Raw genomic sequence first — 17,047 nt, forward strand, 5'->3', positions numbered from 1 at the left:
GGTTCAGAATTAAATATTTTTAATTATTAAATATCCATTTACAAAGGCATGCGTTGTCTACGATACAATAACTATTGAACTACACTTTATAAACAAGAAGATATAATGAAATTCAAAGAAAGTTTTAAATAGAGAAGAGGTAAAATAAAAAAAATTTTATGGCATACCTTCATGGATATAAAGACATTGTCTGTAAGCAATTTAGTCTTTAATTTGGACAGGGTAGAATTTTAAGTCTTCTAAAAATTGTGTTACACAAAATGATAATATTTTTTAAAATGAGAGGGATAGTAAGAGACAATGAAAGCTAATTGAAAAGGGGTAAAGTATAATAAATATATTAAATGCATTTAATGTGTATATAGTAAATATATACATAAAGATGTATAAGAAGTATGTCAGGAAGCATACCAGACTAGTACTATAAAATTCATCAGAGACATAAGAAGGAGATTAAGGACAGTAAAACAAACAAACAAACAAAAAATAAGAAAATTCTGGATTTATCCCTAATGTTGTTGGTGACCTTCCAGAAAAATTGAATTAGTAAATTAGGATAAAAGCAAGGGTATTTCTTCTCCCTTTTTTCTTTTTTTGGTACAGGGGATCAAACTTGGGTACTTGCGCTTACGAGGCAGGCAGCAGAACCACTGAGCTAAATCCCCAGCCCAAGGGTATTTCTTCTTTAATTGATAATGGGAGACAAAGAAAGAAAGTAACAGGTGAAGACTACTATTTACAAGTTTGAAATTGAAAGAAAGGAGATAAGATTATATGACAATTTATGGAACTTTGACCCATTAATTGGGCTCAAGATGTGTGACAAACACTCTGAAAATTAACCTTAAATTTGTTGTAGAAATAACATAACCAAAAAACAAAGCAGAAACACAAAATATTTTTTGGAGGCCTAAGTAACTCATTGGAACCTTCTGCTAATATCCTCCCTAAGGAATCATATTATAATGAAAACCTTAGGGTAGTTTAAATATCTTACTAGATAGAGTCCTAAAGGGGTCCATATTATACAGTTCTAGGCTGCTTTGTATAACAAAAAAAAAATCAATCTAATTCTGTTTGTTTAATTCGATGTAGCCCAAGTAAGAAGTGTGTTGGTGAAGTGTATTGTACTCATTTCATTAGACTGCTAGGTCTCATAACAATGATACATTTCATTTACATACAAGTGATTTTTTTACCTGCAGATCTCTAAAAACTATATATTCTCTGAAAGTTCTACTTATTAACTCTTAGAATAATCTTGAGGGCAGAAGGTTGTAATTATTTGCTTTCTCTTTTCTGCTGGTAATGGTTTGAAGAAGCAATATAATGTGTTTATTGAAACAACAAGTCTGCTTGATGTTTACCCTGTATTTTTGAGACATAATTAATGTCTTTTGTGTCTACAGGAAACATGGTAGCTTAGACAAGATCTCCCACATTTGCTAAACGTGACAAACTGTGAAGAAGACAACATCACATGCTCATGACTTTTATAAGTCTATGTGATGGGAAAGATCTTGTTATGAGTCTATCCTGACTCAAATACATTGTAGTACTTAAGCATGCATCATAATATGTCAATTTCCATGCATATCTTTGCTAGATTTTGTAAATAGAAATATCTAATGGAAGTATAAGAGAGATTTTGAACAGAAGGCTGTCATGAGAAAAAATATTTGAGCCAAATGCTCAAGGATGTAGTGACTAAATAATTTTAATATACATCTAGACATGGTAAAAATTTGGGCCTTATGAACATTCTATCTGATGTTCAGTCACCTCAGTATTAAGTACTTTCAGTTATTAAATATACATTTATAAATGCTCGTGTTGGTTTATTTCCAGGACCACAAAGGAAACAGTAGAAAAAATGTCGTAAAATGATCAATGAATTCTTACCAGTGTAAATGACTTAATTATCAGAAAAGAATATTAAGTGTATAAGTTATAGGTGATCTAATCGACGAGGAAAATATGAAGAACTACATTCCATGCCTTTTTGATCAAATCTATTTGGAGTCCTATGGCCACCAGTTTGAGGCCAGCCTGAATTAAACAGTGAGTTCAAGGCCAGCCTGCACTTCATAGCAAGATCTGTCTCAAAAACTAAAATCTGATCTGTATACAAGAAGCTTATTGACCATATTTGAATGAACAAGAAGCTCTATTTACATGCCTAAGCCAGATGCTATCCTGATTGTTTAGATGAAAAATGGTTCAAACATTTTTTGAAACCAAAGCACATATAGTCAAACGAATCAAAAGAGTATTCATTCAATTGTATTAATAAAAAGCTTTTGCACTTATACATAACTAATTTAGAAGAAAATATGTTATATATTCAGAAGGGAAATCTTCCATATAGTGTCTGTTAATGTGAATTTTGACTGAAGTGTTTTTTCAGAAAGTTCGTCTGAATAAATCACAAAGTATTAAAATTTCCACAAATGTGCAAATCACAAAAATAGAGTTTTAAAGGTTTAATTTTGAATATCTGATTAAACAGGCCCTTTTACCTATAAAATTATTACTATGAATTAGAAACTACAAATTATCTTGAGCTTGCCTAATACATAGCCACCAATCTACTTTAAATTTTTAAGTATAGTTTCCAAATGAACAAATTTGAAAGGCTCAATAATAAATTTCTTTGACCAAAAAGTTAAATTAAAAGTTATTATTCTATGTAATAATTTGGAAATAAGATATTTAGTTATTAGAAGAGCATTCATATGAATTGCATCCCAGTATTAAGTATGATTGGTTATTGAATGCACATTTACAAATGCGAGTGTCAATTTATTCTCAGGAGCTCAGAGGAGAAGGTAGAAAAAAGCAATTAAAAACTAAATGGATTTGGCAACTTCTATTTTCCCATCAGTCTAAATGCTCAATTATCTTACACATCCAGTAAATTGCTTCTTTCATAAATCCCATAGTAAACATTGTTACAGGTTCTCAAAATAGCTTCTCCCAAATTTCTCACAGGGAAAAAAGATAACAGGTTTCCATAGAAGATATCTTGTTCATGATACTCATCAAATGAAATCCCAGCAAAGATCACAGCTCTACGGTATGGCATGAGCTTGGCCTCCCTTTTCAGGGAGAAGTAGTAACAAATTCAGAGAAATTTAGTTATCTGTATTGCAGGGGAATTTAGATAGGTATTAAAAACCGTCTCTATTTTGTTTGTTGAGCTACTGATTAGAATGATTCAATAAAGTCTAATTCTTGTAGTTTGATATAATATATACATTTACATAAGTGGCAATTCTGGAATGGCAAGGAAAACATATATTGGTGACATCCTTTTCTACATTGGGAAGCCATTCCATTTTAATTCCTACCAATTCAAATTACAACTTTCTTTGCTCCAAGTAACTTTTCAGCCTTTATGTTCATCTTACTTTTTTAAAAAAGCAATCATTGTATTTCTTTCTATACCTTAAGTTAAGTAATTTAAAAAGAGACGAGGAAAGAAATGGAGTGGACAAGTCCAGTGATATAATTGGAAGCTCAGATCTGTACAAAAGGAAACATGACATAAAGCACTACCCTCTCTAAGCATGTGAAGAAGTCTATATAGTCAAAAAATATGTCTTCTTTTCTTTTTTTTCTTTTTGTTTGTTTTCTCAGTACTGGGGATCGAACTTGGGTCCTTCCACTTATGAGGCAGGTGCCAGAACCACTGAGCTAAATCCCTGGCCCTTCTTTTCTAAGTGTAAGTTTAATTTCTTATTTCTTGCTCTAAATCTTTTTAAATTTAACAGTATGTTTGCAGTATGTAGTTACATTCATTGTAGAAACTGATATGTGTACATAACTATTTTTCTACAAATGTCTAAAATGTATCCTTTTTACAGCTGAGTAGTATTCCATTATGGTTCCATTATGTATAGATACCACATTTTCTTTATCCATTCATCTGTTTATGGGCATATAGGCTTCTTCTAGGATATAGCTATTATGAATTGTGCTGCTATAGATTGGTATGCATGTAGCTCTTTGAGAAAAATACCTAGAATAATTAGGTTGTATGGAATTTCTAATTTTAGTTCTTTGAGAAATGTCCATACTGATTTTCATAATGGTTGTACTAAGTTATATTCCCACCAACAATGTAGGAAGATTCCTTTACACTATAGCCATGCCAACATTTCTTTGACTTCTTGATGATTCCCATACTTTCTGGTACAAGAAGGAATCTTAGCATTATTTTAATTTCCATTTCTCTAAAGGCTGGAGATATCAAACATTTGTTCATGTGTTTGTTGGCCATTTGCACTTCTTCCGAGAAATATTTGTTCATTTCATTTACCTAATTTTTGACTGGGTTTTTAAATTTTATTTTAGGAGGTCTCATTTTTTAGTTCTTTATATAGTCTCTTTTAGTACAGTATTGCTATTTTTAAGTATCAAACTTTAGAAGAGAGCCTAATAAATTTGCATCCAACTGTGGATGACTGAAAAAAAATCATTCTAATACTATGTGTACACATAGGTCTTGGCACTACTACTATCTTACATGGCTGAATATTGATGTTGAGTACTGTTCACTTTGTACAAAATAGTTTGGCAGTGAATAGCCTGGTTGAAAGTTTTGGGGCAAGGGGCAGATATTTCTTTCTTAGAATCTTTCAGTAACATAGGAGTAGTATTTCCAAAGCAGAATGGCAGAACAAATACATTTTCTCCATTTTTCTTTCAAAGTTTGCTCAGAAAAAAATGGGAGGATCTGAATCAGAAACACAATACAAATCCTAATTTTAATTAAATAAAAAAGATCTCTTAATTATAACCAATGTCTCTCAAGGTAGAAAAAAGGTTGGAATGAAAGTAGACAACTCAAAGAAAAAAATTCAAATTTAAAGACAATGAGTCAAGTAGTGATAAGGTCAATATCAAGAAGTAAATGTATTGATTAATTCTACAGACACCCTAAAAACTCAAGATTTAAAGTAATCAACCTCTTCACAAATGCAGAAGCGGGGAGCTTAAATGGGGAATGTCTTATGTTTATAAAGAGAAATGCGATTCCAAAACTCTAGCCCAACCGTCTTTCCTTGACAACCTGAAAACCAAAGGTTTGCTCTCTGCTGGTTTTTTTCCCTTGACACCTCTTTTGGTGGTGGTGGTGGGAGGGGGAGAATTTCTTGCAGTGTTTAAATTCTTATTGTTATATGTTTTCATTGCATAATGTTTGCATTCCTTTTGGGGAGTTGGTATGTAAGCATAACATATCTCAATTTTTTCAACCTATTTTCTTCCTATCCCTTTCTTCTCCCCCTCCTCTTGATGCCCTTCCCCTTTGAGAAAGATGTATCTCCCTATTTCCTACTATCCATCTTTTATTTTGCTCTTTATTTATATTTTGGGTTTCTCATATAAGAGAAACTATGCAGTATTGAGACTCGTGTGTCTGATTATTTCATTTAACATTATGGTGTCACGGTAGGAAATAGATGCATCTGCTGTGTTCTTGAACGTGATTCAGATTATGCCGCCCTCTGGCTGAAACTCCCCCGTATCTCTCCTTCACATTTTCAGTGCTCTACTTTTGTTTTTGTTTTTGTTTTTGTTTTTTGTACCAGGGATCGAACTTGGGTCCTTGCGCTTGCGCAGCAGGTCAGTGCTCTACTTTTTCATCAGAAAAATATAACCTAAGTGTTGTAGCTTCTCTTTGAGATAATGAATTTTAAACCCCAGCAATGAAATTTAAAATCATTTTTCCCCTGAATCTTGAGCTGGAGTGCTGCACAGTGCTGAAAAACCAGTGCCTTGACAGCTCCACTCATTAATTGTATGCTGTGGACAAATTACTTGAACTCATCCCTCAATTTTCTCACCTGTAAAATGGTGATGATAACAGAAGCATACCATGGAGTTGTTTTAAAAGTTCAATGTGTAAAATATTTGGAGCATTACCCTGGAACATAATCTGTTGTATTGGGTTACTTACTATGATGTTTAAGTTTTGTCATGATGACCATCTCCTAAAATCTACTGAGAGATGGGTACCAGAAAAATATCATAGAAACATCTTTTAAATATTTATTACTACACCAATACATTGATAAAACACAAATAGTGTTATTTCTCCACTATCAATTATCCACTTCTTATTAATGGAGAATTTATTAATAGAAGATTTTTCCCTTTTTAATTTAAAAACTTTTATTTCTATGACTTCATCCTTGCAGTACATGATGACTGCATTCATTGTGGGGAATTGGCACATGTGTATAACACACTTTTGTTCTTTTTACATTCCCTTCCCTTATTTAAATTGCATTTTCTTGCTAAAAATCTTTTTATAATAAAAATAAAACATTACATTTTCCACTCTTCCTTTATCCAATAAAATATAATAAGAAATTGCCAGCTGGGCAGAAGTCTCTAATTTTTTTGGCACCAGGAGCCAATTTTGTCAAAGAAAATTTTTCCACAGATTGGAAAGAGTGGTTTCAAGATAATTCAAGAGCATTACATGTATTGTGTACTTTATTTCTGTTGTTATTATTATTAACTTGCAACAAATAATAAAATTATTATACAATTCACAATAATCAAGAATCAGTGAAAGCCCAGAGCTTGTTTTTCTGCACCTGGATGATCCCATCTGAGGGAAATGGTTAACAGTGACACACAAAGTGTTTGGGTTATGTCTATTTAGTAATTCTGTTTTGGTTTCTGTCACTGAAGAAAACCACACTTCACAAAAATAGGGTGGTGGAAATGGAAGCAGGCTTTTCAGGGCTTCTACGAAAATCTCAGGATACTCTGCCTTGACTTTAATACAGAAATTATGGGAGTTTGAAGTTGTCTCAAACAAATTTTTAAGGTCACCATCATTCAGTAGCTCAAGCAGTTGATCCTCTTCTACCTTGAACATAGTCAATTCACCCAGCTTATTCACAAATGAGTCATATCTGTTTTTCTCAGTTCTGGGGTATTTTGTGGTTGTTAAATAATGTTCAAACTCTTTTAAAAACTGAGGTAGTTGATCATGCACCAGTTGAGAGAAAGAAAGCTCAGGCTTAGTTTCTTTCCAAATATCTACTGTGTTCGAAACATTTCAAAAAACTCAATATTGACTTCTAACCCCAATAATTCCACATAAGCTTTGAATGCATCTATTTTATCTGAGAACTTGAACACAGGATGCTTCTCTTCTGCAGTAACAGATTGAGTTTGTTGAGCAAATTGAATGTGCCGCATGAGTGAGGAAGTTGTGACAACCATTCTGCGTCACTGAAATATGCTGCCAGTGGTTACTGTTTTTCTCAAAGAACTCTCTGTAGCAGCTATCATTATTCAAAAATCCTGGTCAGTGATCTACCATTACAAAGTCATCTCACTTCTGTGTATAAGAGAAATTGTGTGTGCTCTGTGTCCATCTTCCCACAGAGCTACGTGAACAGCTGTAGTTCATAATTTTAATGTAGTTTAATGTAGTTCATAATTTTAATCACATCCTTATAAATGTTAAGTTCAGATGACATTTTTCAGCTATCCAGTATTTTTCTGTTGATGAGACAGTGCATATACTCACATTAAGAAGTCACTTTTTTGAACAAAGTAGTGAAACCAGAAAGCTGTCCAGTTGTGGCAGCCACTATATCCATGCATTTACAGACACAAAATGATCAACTTAGTTTTCTTGATAAGTAATCAAATACTTGAATAGTTCTAAAACTGTATAAGGATCATGAGGAAATCTTGACAAGCTTACCAACACTTGCTTATAAGGCGAGGGGTAAGGCCCCAAAACACACATTTTAAAGATATAGATGACCTGCAGTCTTCCCTTTTTTGATGTTTTTATTTTTAAATTTTTCATTAGTACATCTTAGTAGCATATATAGATTAAAATTGTGGGAGTAGCTACATGTACATAACCTATCTTAATTTTTTTATTCCCCTTCTATTTACTTCCTTCTCCACATCCACCTCAAGATCCCCTTCCCATTTACCAAAGATCTATCTCCCTATTTCTTGGCTCTTTTCTTTTGCTTTTTATATTATTTATATTTAATAAATATACTTATGTAATATTTAAGCTTGCGTGTCTGATTTATCTCACTTAACATTATGGTCTCAAAGTGTTTCCATTTTCTTACAAATGACTCAGATTTATCCTTCTTTATGTCCAAGTAGTACTCCCTTGTGTGTAAATATTGTAATTTCCTTCTACGCTGATGGGAATGTAAGCTAGTACAATCACTATCAAAATCACTACGGAGATTCCTCAATAAAAAAAAACCAGAAATTGCATTTGGCCTAACTATTCTCCTTCTAGGTATCTTCCTTAAAGAGTTAATGACATCATAATGTGCAGCCATGTACAGCAGAAATCAGAATAGCTAAATCTTGCAGTTTTCCATTCCAAACATGGTCTCTATGTGTTTATGCTTTGATTCATCCAAATAAATACTATATTCTCCCTCCTCTGGCATTGTTATGTCAAAATGTTTTATAAAGGCACCTGTAGATTTTTGAATGGTAAGATCACTGCTAGTTATATGTGTTTTTGTACTTACATATTGATAATGTGAAGAGCTAAAGATTTCAATTTCATCAGATGTACCAATGAAAGTATAAAATGTGAGTAATGGGACAACTGGTTAAAAAAAAGAACTGATTTTCCTAGGGCAGTGATAACAAACCTTAAAGAAACTGAGTACTCAAACTATAACCCAAACCCACTTATTTATCACAAAGTGCCCCATATGTGCTGTTGGCAGATGCTCTGCTGCTGAACAGAGCAGATGCTCTGCTTCTGAGATGCTGAGGCGACTTGGCTCACTTGCTAGAGAGAGGGCTTTGCTTGCCTGCTGTGCCACATGTGCCATTGGTTTGCCACCACTGTCCTAGGGAGATGTAGAAAGTGAAACAGAATTCAGGCTAATATGAAAGGGCAAGCAAATTCCATTTCTGAGTTTGTGTGTGTTTATAGCAGCATGCTGTGAAATCACAAAAGCAAATTAATTGCTGTCCCTTACCGTTCCTTTAACATTGCTAATAGGCACAGATGGGGAGTGAATGTTTTTATCCTATTCTCAAAGTCTCATGATATTTCTTAGCTATTCACAAGTAATAATAAATTATACAGTCAAGTATAATTACTCTAGTTTAAATTTGGTAAATAGAATGTCCATGATCATAAAAAATAAAAATTTTGAACTGCTGAGTTCCATCTTTTTCCCTCTAGAGCTACGGCCTGCTATGAACTGGCTGTTTGCAGTAGACAGAAGGTAATGTAGTATTCTTTCACTTTTCTGCAGAACTCAGTACCCACCTCACCCCACCCACCAACACTTGTGAAAAAAGATTTCCACTCTGGCAGAATGGAAGAGAGTAGAAGAGGGGCAAAAAAGCCTAAAAAAGTCACCATTTTTGACTAGTACAAATAAAAGATGCCCTATAATTCCTAAGGATTGGTAGGTATTTTAAAGCAGAATAATTACTCCTTGGGCTGTATTGTTAGCTCCTTGGAAAACCCCTTCTTCTCCCCTCTAACTGCATCGGTATTTATAGGGCAAGCAACTTCGGCTTTCTCTTTCTTCTTTTAGCTCCAGATTTTCCAAAGTCCATGCCAAACACTTTCTCTGTTGGTGGCCCTTCACTTACTAGAAAATTGAGCAAGATTTCAAATGATCCTAGATTCACAGTTGCCATGAGTCTGATCCTTGTATTTCATGCAGCTTTGACTCACAGGCAATGGAAATGTGAATTCTTCAAAGATACAACTCTCCTTAATTGCCAAAGTTAGGATAGTCAAGACCATTCTATTTGATCTGTATATCTCTGTTTCTCAGCAAAATATTTTAATTACTTCATTGTACACACAGGCACACACATAAATCACACAATTTAAAGAAATAACTTGAGGATAAATAAACAGTTCACATATGAATCACTTTATTTCTTAGGCAAATATGTATGGCACTAAATATGACAACTTTGTACAAAAAGTTACCTCCACTCTAAAAAAAGAAATAAAATTAAAGAAAGTCGTGGTATTTTCTGAATCTCACTGCTCTTTTAGTATTTATCGGAAAAGTTTGAAATATATTTCAATACTTAAGGAGAAATGAAACCTGATTTTTCTTTCCTTCTTATATTTACATTCTTTTAAAAATTATTCGCCTATTATTTGTGAAACTCTAAAATCCCTAATAAAGACAAAACATAGATTCTACCATTAACATACCTTTATATTGTTTTCTTTTCTCTCTTTTTCTTTATAAACTTTTGGAAAAATAAAGCTTGAATTTAATGTCTAAGAAAACTTCTACATAAATTTCTTGAGTCCTAGAAGAATTAGATCTAAAATATTATGAATAGATAGTTTAGAATTTGATTTTGTTGAAACCCAGGAAAATGTTTGAGAAAATATGATTGACTATATATATATATATATATATATATATATATATATATATATATATATATATATAAAATGAGAAGATAATTAGGATAATAACTATAATGGCAATTGCTTGAATAATGATGGGTAGACTGGAGAAGAAGTATCATCTGACTGATATTTTCACTATCAAGGACTGGAAAAAAATGCCGGGCAAAAAAGGAAAGTATATGCATCCTGAAGTATAGAAGCAGTTTACCGAAACCTCCAAAGTGACCTTCATTTTTAACATCAAATATATTACTTTAGTAGTATTTTTACAAAATGACTTCATACAGATCTAAGTAAGTATCTTTAGAAAGAACAAAGTATTTGATACTATGGGCTCTAAATCAAAACAGGAAATGTTTTGTAATGGAAATAGATCTTGATCGTTGAATTCAAGCTTGTTAGAGCTATTTAAAAAATTTAGAAGAAAGCAAGCATATTTATCTTCTTAATTATCCTTTTATATTTTAGCATAGAAAGAATAATGATGGATATGCGCAGCATCATTACTAATTATTACTTTAAATACCATATGTTGGCTTCAGTCAGTTGATATTATAACATTCACCAAGAATCCAACCCATTAACACTTTGCCTCAAAATAAAAACATTGGGATGGGGATGACACAGAAAGAGAAATATATCATTTTTTCTTAATTAGCGTGTATCTTTTTATGAATAAAGATTATTTAGCATTTATTATTTTTGAATTTTGAATGTTGTAAAATAAAAGAGGCACAAAAATCTCTCTACTTGGTGATTTATTTTGAAAAAAATGAATTTGATAACTACGAAATTCTAGAACAATTCAACAAATACCAAAACATACAAAATAGTTTCTTCCTATTTGTTCTCCTTACAGTTATCTCAAGAACCAAATATCAATAACAAGACAAGTGAAAAATCATAATTTCTTATGTTTGCACCAAACCCAATTTTTGTGTTCCCCAAAATAGTCATGGTCACCCAAACTTAACCATCTGCTGGATATCAAACTTTGGCTGAAGCTACTATTGCTTTGTATCCTAATGTCACTAAGTCCTCAGTCTCTAGGATGACATCATAAAGTTGGATTTGACTGGCCTCCATTATACCTAGACAACCATTTATGTCCTTATTAGCTCATAGATATTCCCTCTTCCAAATCATTCACAGAGAAAGGCTCTGAGCATTACAATGTCTCATGGAACTAAGTTTTGTCAAAGGGACACATCAGACGAGAAGGGCCCCATGATACAACATCAGGTAAGAGCAATTCACTAGAACAGTTCAGTAGAAGATTGAAATGTTTCTTGAAGAAACAAATGCACAAGACAGAAATAAATTACATAAGAAGGAAATCTAATGTCTCAAGTCATCTATCACTGTGGTATTAACTAATGTTTCTCCTTCAATTTAACATCCAGCTGAGGCTCATTGGATGAAGTTCACTATGACTACTAGTCAAGGAAGGAAAGGAATAAATACAGTCTACTTTGTTCATTGATTGCCATGATATCTTGACACTTGCCACAACTGGATGGCTGCTCCCACACAGGAATGACCCTGAAAGAAAGTAGTTAAGAAAGATCCTTCCCAGTGACAGAGATGCAAACAGTACTCTTACTTATCTACTTTGTATGGAAGAAGTAGCCCAAACCTAGGGCATATTTTAATTCCTGAATACCAGTAAGTTACTTGTCTCTAAATTTAGTCATAGGATGGAACATGATTGGAAAATCAGGAACAAGGCAATTAGAAGATAAGTATATGGATGAGGCAATGTAGGTTGGTACTAAAACTGAATGGGTTTTCTTGGTTTCATATTAATGCATATTGAAGAATATTCATCAGCTAAGGTTCTCAATAGCCAGATGAATAAGACGGCCTTTACTGTGAATGTCAGCCAGCTTTATCTCTTCATGAATTTCAGGGCTTCTGAAAAGACCCAAAGAGGAGAATGGTTATGGTGTCAGGAATGGAGACTGTGTACAGGACCAACAGCCTACATGTTCTGTCGCCAAGTGTGATATAATTACTCTGAATTCTGAACCCTCCAGCAGCAAGCTCACATGGTGAGACCTCCATACAGCACAGCTCACTTGGGAAAGGTGCAATCTGGCATAAGTCAGTTAAAATAATGGGCCACTTATGCTATAGAGAACATAGTGTTTTGTCCTTTCCAAAATGAAGGTATTAGCCATATTAGTGTGTCTCCTCTTCCCACAGTGTTTTCATAAACTCATAGACCTAAGGTACTGGTTTACTGAAGAGTCCCTGCTACCAATGTCATCGCTGTAGCTTTTCCTCCTTCAGTGGTTGGCTCACTCTTCCCCTCAGGTAAAGCCTGGCTTCAGTATCACATACACCTTTATTGAATCATAGGCCATCACTGTGCCTATGTGCAGGCCTGAATCAGTTGAATGATAAAGACTCTGTCTTATAAGAGGGAAATTTAAGAAATGTGAAAGTGCAGGGAGATAAATGTCCCATGGATCAACTTTTACTAATGAAGGACAAAAGCAGATCCAACAGATAATTTTCATACTTTTCTTTTCTTAAACAGTTCCAAGGCATAATAGTTCTAGTGCCTTTTTCAAGACAATTTTGTGTATATGGTCAAGAATATATTTTCCATTTTCTTTTCTTTTTCCATTTTCTGGGGCTAATTCCCTCTGTCAGTTTTTGGTCTTACCTTACTTTGTTTTTCCTTTGTCTTTTTGTGCCATGAAATTATAACTGAGGATTATCACTGAGGATTAATAAGTGCACTTTGCTTCAGTCTGATTTTAGATATTGTATTGTATTTGAGGAAACAAACTAGATTAAAACTTAATTATTAAACCACCAATTGTTCACCACTGGCTAAACTAATCCATCAAAAAAAGAAAACTGAAGAAAAGAAGAAAGAAATGAAAATAAAGAAATTATATACAATATGTGTATATCAGTGTGTTTGTATATGCATATATATATATATATATATACACACACACAATTTTAGTTTATGTTTCCTTTATAATACATTGGAATTTTAAATATCTTTGATTATATAACATAAATGAAAGATGAATAAATGTTTCTGCTTGCATGTCTTTCCATTATGTTATTACTTTTAAATTGCTGAAGTTTATGTCATCTACTAAATGATTACCTTAGTTGTTATATTTATGTATTAAATCTTTTAATATTCTTCTCTAAGTCTTGTGATTATTCTCTTCCTCTGAAACCCTAATTAAGCTCCTTTGACCTAATTAATTTCCCATAATTAGTCTCCTGAGTTTCATCAGCAGTTTTCCTGTTTTCTTCCGCATGTATATTCTCATTTTACAGAAATATATCTTGACATAGCATTTTATAAAAGGTGATGTGATAGATAAACATTTGGGGATTTTATCTGAAAATATCTTCTATCTTATTTTATGTTTCATTTGTAGTTTGCTATATATTTTATGTGTATAATTATAGATCAAAATTTAGTCCCTTAAGGATTTTCAAAACACTTCTATATTCTCTTCTAGAACTTTGAGCCTTCAGAAATCTGTTACCAGTTCCCTTTACAATCTTTTGTAGGTTAGCCGCTGTGTTTTTTTTAAAGCTTCACTTTAATCTTTGTGTTTTTGTGCATTCATTTATTCCCCGTTTGCATTTTAAGGAAATTATTATTTAGTTCCAAAGTTTTAGAACATGCCATTGTATTTTTTGATAATTTTCTATCTTCTATTATTTTCAACTCCCTCTAATCATTGTTAGATTTCTTAGTCTTTCCCCCATATTTTCTTTCACTTGAAACTAAAGAAATTTGGCAGGTCACCTGTGTGGGCAGAGGAAGAGAAAAGAGGCCCCACTCTACTTGTCCTTCAGTTAACAGGCACCTTGTGGGGTTACCCACACAGCAGAGGTAGAGTAAGTCTCCACCCCATCTGCCCTACCAACACCGGCTGCCTCCTTCTGCCTCCCACACAAGAGGAGAGTGGCCAAGCTACAACATCCTAGCCCACTCTGACCCATGGTTCTCCTCAACACAGGATGCCAGAGGTGACAAAGTACCAAGGACAAGATCAACAACTCAAAGGAGACTTTAATCCAGGATGTAAGTATTCCCCTTTCTCAGAGACCAAGTAATAGACAGCTTTGGAGAGCATGAGACCTTGATAGGGATTGCCTGAGATCCACTGAAAAACACAAGCTCAGACCAAGGAGATCACGGGGCCTGCATTCATTGATGGAAAGCCATGTGAAAAATGCATCCAATAGCTGCTATATGACATAAAGAAGACTAATATAAGAGAAACTGGAATTAATGAAAAATTGAAAGCACAAGGGACATAAAAATATTTTTATAAAAATAATAGAAAATTTTCCACACATGGAAAAAGAATTTGCAAAAGATGGCATTTAGTCCAAAGATCTGCTTGAGCTCTGGTACTGCTGTCTATATCCAGCAGAAACTAGTGGTCTCATATGGAGTACTATAAGGCAATATCTGGGTTGCCTAAGTGACTATACTAAAATCACGAACCTATTTGTTTCGGTTAAGTGTGGTTCATGTGTGGTTCTTAGGGTCTGTCGATATCTAGTTTATATTTGATGCTATTGTTTTTGCTTACTACACTACTGTAGCCAAGGTGGAATTGTTGTTGCTGTCAATTGCTTTTATGTATATTCTGATATATGGATTGAGGGTTATAAACAATACTGTGTCGCATTCCTAAAGAACTGGGCCAAAGAAGTAGAAAACTCCAGCACAGAAAATAAACATATAAAAATATGAGAAGATGATTCAGTAAAATTCCTCAAAAAAAAAAAAAAAGAAAGAAAAAGAAACTCCCAATTCCCTCAAAATCAAAGAGGGGGCATCAAGAGAGAGGAAAAACACAAGCTATATAGCAGAAAAGTCTAAAAGTGTATCAACTGAGGAAAATATATACATTAGTTCAAAGATGTACTTGGTGAATTCAAAGAATATATAACTAAACAGAAAATGACCATAATGAAATGAATGATCAGCAAGTCAAGAGAAGACACTAATAAAAATCCAATGGAGCTAAAGAAAGAGATACAAAACATGAATGCCAGACATAGAAAAGAATAAGAAAAAAAATCCATTTAAAAGTTCCATGCAGAGTTTCATACAGAGGCAGCCTTCTAATTTCTTCTTTAATTTTCTCTATGAGCCATTGGTTGTTCAGGAGGGTGTTATACAGTTTCCATGTCTTTGTGAAATTCTTTTGGTTTCCTTTGCTATTGATGTCCAATTTCATTGCACTAAGATCTGGCAATATACAGGGTATAAATTCAATTCCATTGCATTTACTTAAACAGGTTTTATGAGCTAATATATGGTCTATTTTGGAGAACAACCCATGTGCAGCAGAAAAGAATGTGTTTTCTGATTTTGTGGGGTTGAACAATTTGTGACATGTATTAAGTCCATTTTTTTTCAAGAATTTGGTTCAGTTCTAGTATTTCATTGTTGATTTTTTTTTGTCTAGTTGATCTGTCTCTTTGTGACTGTGAGGTATTGAGGTCCCCCAATATTATAGTATTAGTGCTTATTTCATTTTTCATGTTCATTAATATTGGGGTTTTTTGTAGTTAGATTCACTAGTATTTGTTGTGTATATATTTATGATTGTAATTTCTTCCACTTGGATTGTTCCCTTTAGAAGGATGTAGTGGTTTTGTTTCTCTTAATTGGTCTTGGTTTGACACCCACCTTGTATACAAATAGGATAGCTTCCCCTGCTCTTTTCCAGGTTTCTGTTACATGGAGTTTTGTTTTGCACCCTTTGCTTTTCAGTCTGTGAATTTCTTTTTTCATTTAGTGTGTTTCTTGTATGCAGCATATTGTTGGGTCTTGCTTCTTGATTCATTCTGCCAGTCTATTTATTTTGATCGGTGAAATGAGGCCATTGATATTGATGGTTATAACTGATATGTATTTACTTATCTTTGTCATATTTTCCAGTTTTTGGCTGTTTAATTTTTAATTTTTTTATTTTTTCCCTTTTCAATTTAATGTCTTGCCCTGCCTGATGAACTCATTTTGTTGGGCTTCATAGAGTTGTGGCCCTCATGATATTGTTTAGAATTTTTTGAGTTCTGGCTTGGTATTCATGAATTTTTCAGGTGTTCTTTGTCATCAAAGTATTTTATTTCTCCATTGATTTTTTTCTCTTTTTTTTCTCTCTCCATTGATTTTTAAAGATAGTTTCTCAGGACACATCAATTTTGACTGGAGGTTGTTTTCCTTTAGGGCTTGAAATATTTCACTTCAGGCTCTCCTTGAGTTGAGAGTTTGTGTTGAGAAATTTGCTGTAATTCTGATGGGCTTTCCTTTGTATGTGGTTTGTTTCTCTTCTCTAACTGCTTTTAATATTTTGTTCTTGTGTTGGATTTCTAGAATCTTGATTATTATGTGGCTTGGTATAAATTTTTTTTGATCATGGCTACTTGTATTTCTATATGCCTCATTTATCTGTATGTCAAATTCTTTTTCACTGCTTGGGAAATTTTCTGCCATTATTACTTCTTTGAACAGTTTTTTATGTCATTTGTACTATCTCCTCCTTTTTCATTGACTTTGATCAGCCTTATGTTATTCTTGTTTCCATGATCTAGCAGCTGCTACATTGATTTCTCCCT

At 33.3% G+C, this 17,047-nt stretch overlaps 1 long non-coding RNA gene across 1 annotated transcript; it reads left to right on the plus strand.

The window, feature by feature from the left end:
- Positions 1 to 11,574: 11,574 nt before the first annotated feature.
- Positions 11,575 to 14,523, plus strand: LOC110347998 (uncharacterized). The gene is made up of 3 exons (XR_002392963.2): positions 11,575 to 11,665; positions 12,333 to 12,474; positions 14,428 to 14,523. It is a non-coding gene; the product is annotated as an uncharacterized LOC110347998 (long non-coding RNA).
- The last annotated feature ends 2,524 nt before the right edge of the window (positions 14,524 to 17,047 follow it).

Source organism: Heterocephalus glaber, unplaced genomic scaffold (assembly GCF_053883595.1).
Source record: "Heterocephalus glaber isolate CG9 unplaced genomic scaffold, H.glaber_assembly_v1.0 deba00001457, whole genome shotgun sequence".
Taxonomy (NCBI): domain Eukaryota; kingdom Metazoa; phylum Chordata; class Mammalia; order Rodentia; family Bathyergidae; genus Heterocephalus; species Heterocephalus glaber.